The sequence below is a fragment of the Sceloporus occidentalis genome, unplaced genomic scaffold, assembly GCF_023333645.1.
Source record: "Sceloporus occidentalis isolate IW3139 unplaced genomic scaffold, rSceOcc1.0.p SCAF_4, whole genome shotgun sequence".
NCBI lineage: Eukaryota > Metazoa > Chordata > Lepidosauria > Squamata > Phrynosomatidae > Sceloporus > Sceloporus occidentalis.
In genome coordinates this window covers 142,655,744-142,671,996 of record NW_028316984.1, presented here as the reverse complement: position 1 = coordinate 142,671,996, position 16,253 = coordinate 142,655,744, and the positions used below count along the sequence as shown (strand labels likewise).

Below are 16,253 nucleotides of genomic sequence, written 5' to 3'. Positions count from 1 at the left end.
TGAAAAAGGAGGACATCTGGTCCAGGGTGAGTGGATGTCCCCACCATAAAAAAGTCAAGGCACCACCAAATGGCCGACAGCCCAGAAAGGGTAGACCTGACCAAAGGAATGCTAAAAACACTTGTATGAATAGAAACCCATGTTTCTTCCACATGCTCCAAACAGGACACTTTGGAAATCTTCCTGGGCAGAAGGTTGGAATATGGGGCATTTCCTGGAAAAGGAGGACATCTGGTCCAGAGCCCTTGCTGAAGAGGAGGCCAAGCTACTGCAAAATGGAGGGCAGCTCAGAAAAAGGGAGGACCTGACTAAAGAAAAGCTAAAACACACACTAGTATGAGTAGAATTTCAAGATATAGCCATGTTAGTCTGTACAATCAGTATTTAGAGAGACCTTGTAGCCCCTTTGGAGACCATCTGAAAGAAAAAAGTTGGCAGCACGAGCTTTCCTAGACTTCAGCCTACTTCCTCAGATGCATTTTGCATCCCTTGTTCTATGCTTCTGAGGAATTATGTGCATCTGAGGGAGCAGGCTGAAGTCTAGGAAAGCTCCTGCTGCCAACTTCTTTCTTTCAGTGAGTCTCGAAGGGGCTACAAGGTCGCATAAATAGAAACCCATGCTTCCTTCCAAATACTCCAAAGACTTCTTCCTGGAATTCTTCCTGGGCAGAAGATTGGAAGGGATGTAGGACATGTCCTGGAAAAGGAGGATGTCTGGTCAGCCGGATTTGAGCCTGGGCATGCCTTTTCTGCATTGGGGTTGGCCCAGTAAAGCGATCCCTCTTGGGAGGGGGCAAGGGATCTGGACTCTTCTAGTCCAGAATTGAGACCAAGGGATGGCTTTGCAAAAAGCAAAAGGGGGGGGGTTGGGGGGTTCATTCCCTAATATGGCAACAGGAAGCAGGCGGGACTTGAGCCTCCATCCAGGCGGAGGAACCAGATCAGGAGGAGGAGGCCAGTTGTGCTGATGAAGTGGAAGAGCTGGTTTGGACTCTGGCAAGCGCCTTCTTCTCCTTCCTCCTCCTCTTTTCTCTTTGCAAGAAGCTGCTCCCAGTTTCCTTGCTCGCTGGTTGTGCAATCTCTTGGCTCTCAGCAGCAGCAGAAGACAAGGCAGCAGCCTGCTGGCTCCTGTTGCAGGAGTTGGTTGTTGTTGTTGTTGCTGCTGGGCTTTCCAGCCTCCTCCTCCTCCTCCAGCTGTGATCTCAGACCCGGTGTGACTCAGAGGCTTGCAATCCTGAGACTGCAACGTGCGGTTGGTGGAGAGAGAGGGAGGAATAAATCAGGATCTGCTGGGAGAGAAAAGAAAAAAAGAAAAAAAAGAGACTGGGATCTTCCCAACCAGGAAAGGAATCCACTTGCAAGAGAAGAGGATCTTTGGACCAAGTGAGGGATCCAGTGGGGAGAAAGAGAGAGGCTGGAGAGAAAGGCGAAGGCAGTAGTGTCTTCTGTGCGCAACGTTGGCCCTCCCTGCAAGGAAACTTCCTGCTTGCCTCCTTTGGGAGGGCTCTGATCCGCTTTTGCAGCCACTGGGATTGGGGTCCCAGGTGAGAAGGAGGCCTGAGGACCCCTCTGGTGGGGCTTGGGAGCCTGGGATGGAGGAGGAGGTAAGTTTGCAAGGGGCTGCTTCCCTTCCCTTCCCTGCAAGGGCTCTGGCGCCTCGCGGGGGGCGTTTGTTTGTGTGTTTGGCAACCTTGGGCTCCTTCCTCCTCCTCCTCCTCTGCAATCTGCCAAGAAACCGCAGCCCTCTCTCTGAGCTCTCTCTCTCTTTCTCTGCGTGTGTGTGTCCTCCTTTTCCAGGACCCGTCCTCCTTTCCCTCCTTTTCTCCAGGAGTCATTCCAAAAAGGGTCCTCCCTTTGGAGCAGGGTGGATTGCCATTTACAGCACTGTTGGCCAGCTTTCATTTTGATCGTGTCCTCCATTTTGTGCTGGGTTTGTCCTCCATTTTTGCAGCCCCCGGCCCTCCTTTGCGGGGGAGGACATCTGGGCTGCGTCCGCACTGCAGAATTAATCCGGCTTGACTCCACTTTTTAATTGCCACTGCTCCATGCTATGGATTTCTGGGAATTGTTTTATGATGATGATGATGATTATTATTGCATAGAATAGGACAGGACAGAATCCTAGAGTTGGAAGAGTTGCAGGAACACAGTATCAAAGCACCCCAAAATTATTATTATTGTTATTACTATTATTACCTATTACAGGAGGAGCACCGAAGTGGAATGCCTTCTGTTTAGACTGCATCTGCGCTGCAAAGATACTCCAGTCTGACCCTCCTGGGCCACCTGTGTCGGGGATGCTTGGACTGAGAGTTCCTGCATGGCCCTTGAGGTCTCTTCCAACTCTGTGAGTTTGTTATGATTCACTTTAACTGAGCCTGGCTCAATGCTGCGAATTTCTGTGTGAGACCTTTAGCCTTCTCTGTCAGAGAGCTCTGGTGCGACAACAAACTATCATTCTCCCAGGATTCCAGAACATGGAGCCCTGGCAGTTCAAGTGATGCCAACCCGGATTATTTCTGCAGTGCGGCTGCAGCCCTGGTCTCCCTGATTCCAGGAAGAAAGCAAGGTTGGGGTTGAAGGAAGATAGATTGCAGAATGTAAAAAAGTGGGTTTGGGCCAACTTCTCTCCCCCCTCTTTCCAATTTTTTTGGGGTGCTTTTTTCCCTTTGCCCTCCCCTTGCATAAGGCCTTGCGTTGCTTTTCTTTGGGCAGCTACGCACTTGGCTGACTGCAGAGAGGTTTCCTCCCTTCCCAGCTGGGAAAACCCCAGGCTTTGTTGTTGTGTGTGCCTTCAAGTCTTTTCCAAGGCAAGGTTTCTTCAGAGGAGGTTTGCCTTTGGTCATCCTCTGAGGCTGAGAGAGTGTGACTTGCTCAAGGCCACCCAGTGGGTTTCCATAGCACAAGATTCCCAGTGTCCTAAACCAACACTCAAATCATTGCACCTTACTCTGTAATCAGAGTACAGAGTACTCTGAAGGGGAACATTTCCCCTTGCCCCCATTGCCACATAAGCTGAGAGAGAAAAGAGAGGAGGCTTGTTTCTTTTGGGTTGTCAGATGGCCTTCTTCTCTGACATAAATCCTGATTTTTAAATCTTTGCCAAAATCCAGTTCTTTGTCTGTCTGTCGCGTACACACACACATACATTGCCATTGCAACAAGGCGTTAACCCTTTGGGACCTTAAGTTTGATTAATGATAAATGCTTAATGATCACTTTTAGCCAATGATTCCCATACTTTGGTCCTCCGGGTGTTTTGGACTTCAGTGACCAAAAGTCCTGGCCAGGTTCAGTCCACAATCAAGTATTCTGGGAGTTGAAGTCCAAAACATCTGGAGGACCAAAGTTTGGAAAACACTGCTTTAACCCTTTGGGCACTTCTCTCCCTTTAAAGAGAAATAGCAGGGTGTCAGAGGGTAGGAAGAAGCCAGGCCAGATTTCCTCTTATCCATTTGCTTTCTTTTGCTCTTACTTAACTGGATCAGATTATTCTGGGACTCCATACTTTTTCTGGCCCCTTTCCAGTCATTTGGGAATTCAGGATTTTTAAATGTTCCTGTGCTTTTGGTTACCCTTTCCCACGCTACACATCTCTTACTAGGTTTGAGTTTGCTGGCCAGAAGACTCCTTTATTTTGGACACTGACCTAAACTGCATCTGCACTGCAGTAATAATCCAATTTGACAGCACTTTTAGCATGGAGCCATGGCAGTTAAAGTGCTGTCAAACTGGATTATTTCTGCACTGCAGATGCAGCCGCAGTCCTGCATTTGCTTTGCTACGTCTAGAAAGCTTTGTGCAGGAATTCAGATTGCAGAAGACTAGGGTTTTTCTCCTCCTCCTTCTCCAGGATTGTTATTTAAGGCACACAATGTGTGGGCGCTTTTATGCATGAGCCTGGCAGACTTCCGTGGTGAACCTGTAGAATGTGTTTTTTGTGGGTAGTTTTCTCTGGATTTGCTGGTGTTCGGAGATTGTCAGGGCAAGAGGAGAGGGATGAGAAAAGAGAGGATGGAGGTGATGTATTTGCAAAAGCTCAGGTGACTTCCTGGAACCCAGAAGCCTGATCTCATTTTGCTCCATTGCAGAAGTGGCTGTAATGTTGAAAGCGATGCGTAACCATGCTCAGGAGTGACTGGCCAGGGTGGATGGCATACTTGTCACTGGTGACATCATTGGAGCTCTTCTGGTTCCAGTGGAAATCTGTGACAGCTTTGCTATTAACAAGAGGAGCATAATTGCTCCTTGTACCTGACAGTCTTGTCTGCTAGAGGTATAAATGTTGTGTCCCTGAGATGGGCAGCCTCTAACAGAACTTTTCTACCTGGTGTTTGGAGACTCGAGGAAAGGTCAGGTTGGCTTTACTTCCAGGAGAATTCTTAATCCTTTCTTGCCTAGCAGGAGACACATTATTGTGTGTGCTACTTTTCGACAGAGGCATTTAATTCCAGTTCTTAGGGCATGGGGTGGGGTTTGATTTTACATATTGGCAGCATGGACTCTGGAACAGGGATGGGCTGGCTTGATCTCCTGCACAGGAGTTGGCTGAACTTCCCCTGAAATTATCTGGGGAAATTGGATCAGTAAGGAGTTGAGCCTCCTTGAGAATTACCTATCAGAAATACACTAAATAATCAAGCACCAAGGCGGCATCTACACTACAGAAAGAGTCCAGTTTGACACCGCTTTAATTGCCGTGGTACAGTGCTATGTAATTCTGGGAACTGTAGTTTGTTGTGGCACCAGAGTCTGCAGACAGAGAAGGCTAAATATCTCACAAAGCTACAAATCCCAGAATTCCACAGCATTGAACTATGGCAGTTAAAGTGGCGTAAAACTGGATTATTTCTGCAGTGTGGATACAACCCAAGAAATATTAAGACGGCAGTTGTTGCATCCTCCCAGAGGGCAATAAAGACCCCTTTAAATAAAGGGCAATAAAGACTCCTCTACATACTTACTTGGGAGTAAGCTGCACTGAGTGCATGGAGGGCACTTCCAGTACACATTGCATGGGTAAGAGTCTTCATATTTACAAATGTTTGAATGATAATAGATGGGGAAAGTAATTTGCCCACCCCCTGCAAGTTGGTAAAATTAACAATAGCCTGCCTGCCAATGCTGATTCCTCACACCTTAAAAACAGTTTCAGGGGTCCTGTTTGGTGGGGCGTATTATCAGGTCCTGTTGTTTCCTATGTGCAGTATTACATCCTTATCCATGGTTTTGCTTTCTGTGGTTTTAGTTACCAACAGTCAGACATGGTCTGAAAATATTGTGTAGTCGTTTTTGGTCTCATGGTTTCAGTTCCCCGCTGTCAATTGTGGTCCAAAAATATTACGGGTATAGGATTCAGTACTATATGTGGTTTCAGGCATCCATTGGGGGGTCTTGGAATGTATTCTCTGCCAATAAGGGGGGGGGGGGGCTACTGTATGGATGACTTTTGCTCCTGCCTTGTACAGACTTTGAAAACTGGACATTATCACACAGGAGGAATTTCTCTTAATTTTGAATGAAAAGAAAGTGGGGCCAGTATGCATTCATGTGAATTCGCTAGTTCAGCAAATTTACGTAAATTCGAATTGCGTTCAAACTGACTTCCCATTGTCCGAAAATAGCTTGCCATTGCCCAAAATTGTGTGTGATCACCTCTCATGCAATAACATGAAACCCTATGATTGCGTTCGGACTGACTTCCCATTGCCCGAAATTGCATGTGGTAGTCTGTCACGCAATAACGTTAAACCCCATGATTGCATCCAGATTGCCATTGGATTATACTTCCAATTTCCTTTGTCTGATAAACTCCATCCACTGGGTTTAATTGATGCTGGTTTATTGCAAGTAGCATAGGGGGAACTACACAGGAACTACACATGGTTTCTTCCTCCATAATATATTGAGAAATTGGTGGTGATACTGAAGCTCAATGTGTTTTGAAATAATTTTTATTAAAATACCCCCTCCACACACACAACCCCCCCTGAAATTTTACATCACTTTTTGAAACAGCAAACAAAATCTAGTGTTTCCACCAAATAATTTTGGGCTACAATTTAACCATAATAGTTGATACACTGTGGTGACCTCCTTATGAGACTATTGCAGTGCAGAAACCATATTCCAGTTTTGATCTAAATTCAAGGGGCTAAAAGTGACATTTAATACACCAAATGACCTTCTATACATGATGGAGTATTTCTCCCTGTATGTGCCTGTCCAAGGGCCAAAACTTGCTGGAGGGTCGCTCCTCTTTGTCCCATTAGTGGGGTCAATCCAGTGTGTGAAGATATGATAGAAGACCTTCTTTGCTGTGGCACTCTGGTTGTGAAATGCTCTCCCCTCAGAGACAGATGCTGGTTTCACCCCAATGCCAAATCAAATCATGCTTTTTATTAAAGCCTTTGAGGCCTTATTGACTTTTAAACATACATGTACATGATTTAAATTGTTATTGCCTTTAAGCTGTTTCAACTTGTTGACTTATTTAATGTGTTTTTATCCCATTTATACTATGTTATTGTTCTGAAATGTTGATATCGTGCTATTTATACACCCATCCTGAGAGCCTACACTAAATCATGGGACAGACATAGTTTAATCAAATAAATAAATAATAAGCAGGCACCTATCCACCCCAGCTAGCATAGTAGGTCTTATGAGAGCTGGATTATAAAAGTCTGGAGGGCACCAAGGTTGTCTACCCCATAATTATGAAATCAGTAGAGTTTTAAAACTATTTTACAGAGCCCTGGATTATTTGAGCCCAGAGGAATCAAGCTTCCTTGGAAGGTAGTTTGCTGACTAGTCCTGATCTCCTGCAGCATGCAGTTTAGGAGGAGGGTTTAGAAATAGGAACACAGGAACCAGTGCTCTGCAGGAAGAGGGATCTTGTATCATGTGAGCTCATGCACTGGAGATAGGGTTGCCATAAGGCAGGACCTCCAAACTGGGACAAATGTAGGACAAATGTAGGGCAACATTTTCAAATGTAGGACATGTTTTTTAAAAATGGAAGACACGTGAAAAAATTGATACTTTTTTAAAATGTTAATATAAATGCATGTTTTTTAGGCATGCTCAAAATGGAGGACATTTTGGCATTATTCCTAGACAGAAGGCTGAAATGTACTTCTCTTTCTGGCCAAACACCCCCCCCCCCAAATTCTACAAGAACACTTCCCACTCCCAAGCATTTGCAAGATCACAGGCAGTCCTTTGTGCCTTTGAAAACTACATTTCCCACTCCCAAGCAGGCATAGCATTTGCAAGATCACAGGCAGTCCTTTGTGCCATTGAAAACTACATTTCTCACTCCCAAGCCTTCTTAGGAATTCCCCCCTTCCTCCTTTTCCTTGCCCCCTCCAACCCCCCCAAACCCCTCACCTCCTCTTTTTCCCAGGTATGTCTCAACTTAGGAGGGATTTATGGGACAGATCCAAAGCCTTTTTTTCTTTTCTAATGGGGGCAAAGCCTTGAGAAGCCCTGGACCCCTGAGAAGAAGAGGAGGGGGGCTTAGAGAGAGGAAGAAAGAGAAAAAGAAGATGAGGAGGGGGAAGAAAGGAAGAAAAAGGAGAGGAGGAAGAGGAGGGGAAGAGGAGGAGAAGAAAAAAAACGGAATAACAAGAAGAAGAGAAGGAGGGGAAAGAGAAAGAGAAAGAGAAAGAGAAAGAGGGGAAGAACAAAAAGCAACTTGCCTACAAAGCCCTCTCCGCTTGGAATTTGGAGCATCATGCCCAAATAAGGAAGCAGAGGGCTGGCCAATAGAGGCAGGGCAGTGCAGCAGACCCCGCCCCTGCTGGTTTCAGTCCTCCTGCTGCTGCTCCAGGCATGTTTCATAGGCAGCACTCTATAGAAGGCAGGCAGCAGCCCTGGGAGCTCAGAGTTGGGCAGCCACCCGGGGGCGGGACGGGACCGGGCACGCCCCCCAGGGGGCGGGAAAGTCCCGCCCACCACCGTGAAATGGCAACCCTAACTGGAGAGGCACTTCATTTGTAAAAACATGAACCAATAAAATGTTTTTTTAAAAGTTGTTGCATGTTCTGCATTGCTAGTTTTGTCAGAATTTTAAAATAAGATTAGCACCTGTCTAATCAGTGTTAATTAGACTCGAGCAGTTAAAGTGAGATGTTTGTTTATTATATATTTGCAGTGGAATCCTAGGTGTGTCTGGGGTTCAGCAGGGCTTATTTCCATATAACTGGGTAATGGATTGTGGCCTTAGTGACCTCTGAACTGACCTTTACATTGGGAATTTATATCCTTTCTTCCTTGTTTCAGACATGATTTGAAAAGGTACAACTGTAACACAGTGTTATTATTTTAATTATATTAAGATTATAATGTATTATATATTATTATATAATATTGAGAGCCAGCATGGTATAGTGGTTTGAGCATTTGATTGCAACTTTTGAGAGCAGGGTTCAAATCCCCACTCAGCCATGGGAACCCAAGAGTCACACTTTTTCAGTCAAGGTCCTCTGTACAAATCTTGCCAAGAAAATCCTGTGATAGGTTCGCCTTAGGGTTGCCATAAGTTGGAACTGACTTTAAGGCACCCCTTGAAAAACCCAATAATCAAACGCTGTATTAAAAGCATATGGTAGAAGTAATCACTGGGTACAAGCCCCTTCCTCAGCAACCAACATTACCAAAACCTGCTTGATTTTTTTAAAGTTTGTCACCTGTCCTTTGAGGAATGAGGAAGAGAAGAAGGTTTGCCTTCTTAGATGTGATTACGTAGTTCCCTGATAAGAAGAAATAAGAGTTGTTGCAAACTCCACAGGCTTCAGGCCTCTGTTACCAAAGAATGAACTTGATGACAGCCTGACTGAATGTGTGGGTGGCTGGTATGATGCCTGAATGACAGAAAGAGTCCAGCTTTGTATGGCCCAATGGCATGCTTTAGTACTAATTACAGGAAACTCCTGTGATTAAAGGAGATAAACCAGGGTGGGCAACCCTGCAGGGAGTCTTGCGCTGAGGGTTGAATGGACTGCCAAAAAATGAGACAAAAAGTGACTAGAAGTCCACTTCTGTTTTTTTGTTTGTTTGTTTTTGAAAAAAAACAAGTATTTTTGATACTAATCAACAAAGGACTGCGTGCCAACTGTTTAAATGCATATAACTGGTCCTTGATGTTCCCAGGAGCCCCTCCACACTACACAGTTATAGCACTGTAAATCCACTTTAACTATCATGGCAACATCCTTAGAAATGCTGGGATCTGCAGTTTAGGCAACAACATTTAGAAATATCAGCTAAAGAGCTGTAGTGCCTTACAAACTATAAAGTCCAGGATTACATAGGATTTGAAGTGAAATCATGCTCTAAGTGTGAAAGGGAGTGTGTTAAGGCCCCGGAGTTCAGTGTATTAAGGTGCTGCAATTGTCTAAACACTCTGGCTTGCCATTTTTTCTGGCCATAAAAAATAATCTATTGCAATAGATTATTTTTTATGGCCAGGAAAATGGCAATCCAGTGTGTTTGGACAATTCCAGGGCCTTAACAACAATATTGGAGATGTGCATGTAGCCCCAGGATCTCACTTTGGCCAACTGCTGTGATCAGACAAGAATGTAACTTTTATTTAGAAAGATACCTGGTGGTTAATGAAGGTAATTGTGGAGTCATTGGGATTGACTAGGGTTTGGCAAGACTGTTGCTTTGCTGTGAACCTTCAGCTATTACAGTCAACGCAAACCTGAACTTAATTTCGGGGGAGTTGGTGTATCTGATCTACCTGTGCAGTTTTAGCCTAGGTGGGAAACAGTGTCAGAGTACATTTTCAGTCTATCTGCATAATCATGATGGTTGAATTAAATTAAGGCAACATACTTCCTGAATTAAAAAAAAGTTTACATTTTCAAATAATTGACTTAAATCAAGTTCTTAAGTTTGTAATTCATGCATACAAGACTGTATACATATTTGTTAGTGCGATGATGAAAACATTGATTTTGTAATTCAATAAAGCCCTTCTATTTCATGGGAGGATATCACAAACTATCTGGTCATGCAAAATACACGTCTTTTGCACTGTACAGCAGAGAGAAAGGGAGGTATTAACTGAAGCTAAATAGTGTGTGTATCCCTTGTTTCAGGAGTGAGAATTGTGCATGCAGGGGGGTGTCTTGTACCATCTGCCCTTCTTATACACTGATTTTTTATACACGGATTCAAGCATACACGGTTTGAATATGTTAAAAAAAGTATAAATTTCAAATATCACTCCTCGATTTTCCATTTTTTTATAAGGGACACCATTTTGCTATGTCATTATATTTAATGGGACTTGAGCATACACGGATTTTGTTATTTAAGGGGGATCTTGGAACCAAACCCCAGCGTATAAAAAGGGTCCACTGTATTCCCCCCCATCCTTCCGAGCCTTCACATGGCACTGACCGTTTTATTTAGGCAGGTAAGGTCCAAAGCACAGTGCAGAAATAATCCAGTTTGCTTTAACTGCCCTGGCTCACTGCTAGGGAACCCTGGGAATTGTAGTTTATTGTGGCACCAGAGTTATCTGACAGAGAAGGCTAAATGTCGCACAAACTACAGTTCCCAAAATTCCCTAGCATTGAGCCAAGGCAGTTAAAGCAGTCACAAACTGGATTATTTCTGTACTGTGTTTTTTGAAACTTAATCATGTGGCAAAAGGGTGTTTGAAAGTGGTGTGCTGTGTTTTTATCTTTCATCTTTTAATTATGTTTTACATTGATTTAACTATGTGGTGTTTTAACAGAATTGTTTAATTAAATTTTTTTATATAAAATAAGATCTTGGCTGCATTTCTGATTTAATTTTATTGTAATCCACTTTGGGTCCCATAGTGGGGTATAAATTAAATAAATATATAAAATTTGTTATAAAATTAGTTTTGATTTTGAAAGTAAGCCATTTTTGTAAATATTTTCTATAACTGAAATATTAAAGGACTGTCGTCTTTTTGCTGAAATAAAAAAATAGTGTACCAATCTGGTACTGGGGTCAAACAGTGCACGTTCTAGATCTAGACTAAGCATCTGTGTATCTAATCAGGAATTTTGTTCAAGTAGCATTTGTTGGTGACCAGAAAAGATATAAGAGTAATTGAATGTCCCCCCAAATATTTTATGTATAAAATCGTTTTTTTCACTAAATGAAAGATCCTCATGGAGACACATGCATAAACACAGAGCAGTTTACACCTCAACACGACTGAGGAGTACATGAAGTTGTGAAAAACAGGCACAGAGTTTTAAAACTTTTAAAAGTTGTTTGGCCCAGCTGTTTGGCCCAGCTGTTGATGGAGGGCTGAAACAGAAATGTAAATTAAAAACAAAAACAAATGCATTTTTAAATGAAGCATTTTATAGCCCTTGCAAAAGATATTGTAGAGTCTTGTCTAAAACATATGAAGCAAGGGACTTGGTGAGGCCTAAATTGTTAACCTGTGTACATGGTAATTTTTGCAGAATGTTCTTAATTGGTTTCTCTGGGGAGGTAGCCACATTAGTCTGTTGCAGCAACATCAACAACAACAAAAAACCTTATACTGATATCTAAAAGCCTTACAGATTTCTAGTAGCATATACTTTAAGTAGATGAGAATGCATTTCACCAGATGCATAAAGAGTTATCCTAAATTAGCAGGAGGGACATAGATACTATATAGAAAATAAATAAACTTTGTCATTGAAGGAAATGGAATGCAACCTCTAAAAACAATGTGTGAATGTAACCATTATGAACAGATTGATGCTGATTTCCTGCAGTATTGGTGCTATATTGTGATAAAAGATTTTATGATGCTTTGTTTCAGTGTATTGTCAATATTACTTTATGAGTGGTCACTGTAATTTTTTTGGTGCCATTCATTACATCACAGATAGTATTTTTAGGCATTTTATGTCCCTGTGATAGCACACTTTTTTGGTATGCATAGCTATTGATGCATATTAGGCATCTGATAAAGTAGACTGTACAGTAGTTCAAAAGTCTGTGCAGTAAAAATGGGTTGAAATGTCTTACAGATACTGTTGGAGCTGTTTTTAATGTACTGCACCACCATTCAAATAGAACTTATCCTTTTAAAATTCTTTTCTGTAGGAATGAAGTACCTGTTTAACTTCTGCTGAAGTTTCAGTGAGAATTAAAAACTCTTAATTTTTGATATTTACAATACCAGTTGTGTTCATGTAGCTCACTTTTTCAGTAAATTGGTTCTTTTAATGGGGGGGGGGGGTTTAAAGGCATTTTGTAGATCTTTCACCACTGAGTGCTTGGATACAAGTGAGCTGAATGGGGCAGAATTCAAAGAAGCTGAGGTAATTAGAGGAGCTTTTGCAAGACGTAAATAGGCTAATTTTCTGGGCCTACATTGATAAGACATGTTTGCCTTTTTTGCTAGCAGATTATGACATTTTAGGGCCCTTCCAGTGATGATGGAAAACTTGCATGCCTTTTGTGGGGAAATAAAATATCTCTCTATCTCTCTATGGCCTGTTAGCCTACCTGTATTTCAAGGCAAGGCAGCAGCCTGTGGTCTCCAGGTGTTGTTCGACTGCAACTACCAGCATGCCTCATCATTGCTTTTTTTTTACTAGGGCTGATGGAAATTTTAGTACAACTGGACCACTATATATATATGGGTCTGGTAAATGTGGTTTCACTTACCCACATTGGGGGGGGGGGTCTCTCTAGGCATCTGGAGGTCCACCAGTGTGTCTCTGAGGTCGGCCTCCAGTGGAATTTGGCCACAGAGTTGCACTGGAGGACCTCCAGGTGCCTAGCGAGACCACCTCTCTAGGCATGTCGAGGTCTTTCAGCATGATTCTGTGGCCAATTTCCACCAGAAATACAGCGTTTGCCATTATCTACAGTCTTTGCTAATTGTGATTAGTCTGCGAATGTATCCTTCATAGATACGGGGGTCATACTGTACAGCTAGGAGCAACTGGTGTCTTTGAAGTCAGGCTTTTTGCAGCAGTTTAAAGGTGTCACCCTAGTTGGTGAACCTTTTAAGAGATGAGGCTCTGCACCCTGGATGACTCCTTGAAAGTTCAGAAATAAAGCTTGGAAATGTGAACAAGAAGAGACATTTTATTGTATGTAGTGGACTCACAAAAATATATATACCTTGATACAGAGGATTTAAAAGACTAATATACAATTAAAATCTGATTTTTTTTCCTTCTGGGACTAATGGATGATCAACTAGACCTTTTTACAGTCTATGGTCTGTGGAAGAATACACTTCAATACATGACCACAGCAGCAAGATTATTATATGTTCAGAAGTGGAAAAGCAATGTATTGTCTTCTAAAGAAGACTGGTTGTTAAAATTGATTAGAGAAAAGTCATTGGTAACTTTTTTGAAAGCTTGGGAACTCTTGTTTGAATTTTTCAAAAAGAATGAAAGTGATAAGATGACCATTGCCTTTGAAAATCAGTATAAATTAAATTTATAGATAAAGTGTAACATCTACTTTATAGAGAGAGAGAGAGAGAAGTTTAGGAAATACCACATAACTACAGAAAAGATAGGAAGTCAATTTTTAAAGATATTTTAGTAGTATATGTTGTAGTTTTCTGTTTCTTTTAAGTCTATCTTTGTATCTTGTTTAAATGTATTTTATTTTGTGTGTCTCTGTGTTTTATTCCATTTTTAGTGTTTGTAGAATTGTAATTTTAAAAAATTAAAGAGAAAAACATTCCAGATGTAATCCAAGAGCAGATTAACCATTCTAGTGATGTGGGAGCTTTTAGCTGCCACCTCAAACAATATCTAGAGAACCACACGTTATCCATTCCTGTTTTAAGGTCTATTGAGTCTCTTGCTGGGAGCCTGTCTTTATCAGAGATGTATTATTCAGCAAGAGAGCAGTACTACATTTTCAGCAGTGGCCCTTTCTTTGGGGAATGGCCTGCTTGAAGAGGCTCATTTCACTCCTGCACTGTATTTTATTTGGTGCCACATTAAAACATTCTTGTTCAAATGACTGGTGAACATGTATGTTTTTTTTTTGGGGGGGGTCTGTTTTTAATTTCTGTGTTTGTACCACGTGTTGTCCATCACCCCAGAATCCTGCTTAAAAGTTCAGGGCAATGTGCCATCCAACCCCCTACCATGCAGAAATACGCAATCAAAGCACTCCTGACAGATGGCCATCCAGTCTTTGTTTAAAAAACCTCCAGAATCCACCACACTCAGAAGGAGCATGTTCCAATGTTTAATAGCTGTTACCATCAGGAAGTTCTTCCTAATTTTGGCCGGTATATCTTTTCCTATGGTTCAAATCCATTGCTTCTTGCCCTTCTCTGAAGCAGCAGAAAACGATCTTACTCCATCTTCAATATACCATCCCTGTAAATATTCATATGTGGCTATCATGTCACCTCCTAACTTTCTCTTCCCCAGGCTAAACAAATTCAGCTCCCTACGCTGCCCTTCAAAGCCCATGGTTTCCAAACCATAGGGTATGGTTTCTGTTGTCTGTCTAACTCATTGTATCTGCACTGATGAGCAGCAACTCAGCCTGGTAGAGTTTGATTCCCCCCCCCCCCCCCCATCTTATCTGGAGATGCCATGAGCTATACCCAGGACCTTCAGCATGCAAAGCTAATGCTCTACCATCATGTTATCGCCCTAACCAAGACACAAAATTCTTATCTCTGTGTGCACTTTGTTTCCCTTGTTGGCAGTGAACAGTGAGAGGAATGCCTTGCAAGAATAGTGAATCTGCTTAGCCTACAAATTTTAATCTGTCGTGGCATGCACAAAACACAAGTCTGCCTTTTTTTCTCACACTTGGCCTAGATATTGCTTTGCCACTAGAGTGGAAAGTCCACATGAGAGCAAAGATGACCTTTGCCATGCAAATAGTCTGCTGTGTTGCTGCAAAGCCGGTGTTCTCCACACAAAAAAATTGGATTTTAAATCAGGGAGTTGTCTTTAGCTTCCATGGTTTAGCTTGTTTGTGCCAGTTAATTTTGCTTTTGCAGTATTGTGGTGGTTCTGGGAATACAAGTCCAAGGAGAACGTCTGGCCAGGCTTGTGCTATTCCAAGTCCGGGTCCCGGCTGCAATTCCTGCACGGCTGGCGTAAACAGAACTTTCTGTTGCTAGCAACTACCTTCTTGGCAGCTCCAAAGGGAAGAGACTAAAATAGCTTAGTTAACAGCACTGTTAATCGTTGGCAACTAACTTGTTTCCAGAAGGGAGGAAAGTGTACATTTGTGTCAGAATTGTATAGATTACTGTCTTCTGCTCCTCTTTATTCACACACCAGGCCACCCTAATTACAGTGCTTCTCATAACAATAAGTAATAATTGTGGCTCATGTTAGCCTGTCTCATTTGTCAGGATGATTTCTAAAACATCAAGGATGTAGACAAAACAATTATGCTTTATGCTGCAATGGAATGTGCTACGCTACTTCCCTATTTTGTGGAGAAAGTCCCATTCTGCAGAGGCCTCTCCTCCCTTGTCTTGGGTGCCTCCAATTTCCCTTTTTCGGTTTTCCCTTTCCCATTGTTTGCTGCTTTCTGAATTATGCACATGTTACAGTGAAACTTCTTTTGCAGCAACTGGCTTGAAAATGCTCACGTTCCCCTCCCTTCCTTCCTCTTCATGTGATGTCACCAAAGGTCCTTTGGGTTGTTCAGCTGACTGTTACCAGTGTAGTTTTAACTTTTATTTTTTAACATTCTCAAGTACATTTTGTATACTACAAAAAGTTACCTATCATTTTTTGTATTAAGGATTAACTGCTAAGAGTTCTGTCTTTCTTTAAGCCTCCTTTTCTTCCTGCTGTGGCAGGAAATCTGCACTGCTGTTGTTTTTAATTACAGTATTAGTTCCCAGTTGCAATCTTTGGGTCTATCCTACTGTGAATGATAGAAGCAGACCATTGACCAATATGTTTAATTAGTACTTTTGACAAAAACTAACAAAGGAACCAAGCTTTAAAAAAATACATAGATGATTGCAGAACTTTTAAAAGCAGTTATTACAAGAAAATAGGTGGGAATGGGACAGGTTGCAACTGCATTCCACTTTAAGAGCCTTTCTCAAAGCTCTTTGGTTGAAAGTCATACTCAGAATCACATTTGTTTCTATTTGACCCTCTAATGCCACACTAATGCTCTTCTAACATATCATTTGCCAGAGTATGTTGAAGATAGGGTTGCCAGATCTAAGGATCTGGCACTGTGTGTCCAGCTTTTGTTGGTCATCTCCAGGTGGGAGATGGGGGTGC

General features: G+C 42.3%; 1 protein-coding gene across 2 annotated transcripts in view; it reads left to right on the top strand.

Annotated features, from left to right (window-relative positions):
* The first annotated feature begins 975 nt into the window (after positions 1-975).
* Positions 976-16,253, top strand: part of MIDEAS (mitotic deacetylase associated SANT domain protein) — a 75,654-nt gene continuing 60,376 nt past the window's right edge. For both annotated transcript variants that reach the window (XR_016280965.1, XM_089521845.1), the window contains exon 1: positions 976-1,604. The gene's annotated coding sequence lies outside the window, so the exon portion shown is untranslated. The remainder of the gene's footprint in view (positions 1,605-16,253) is intronic.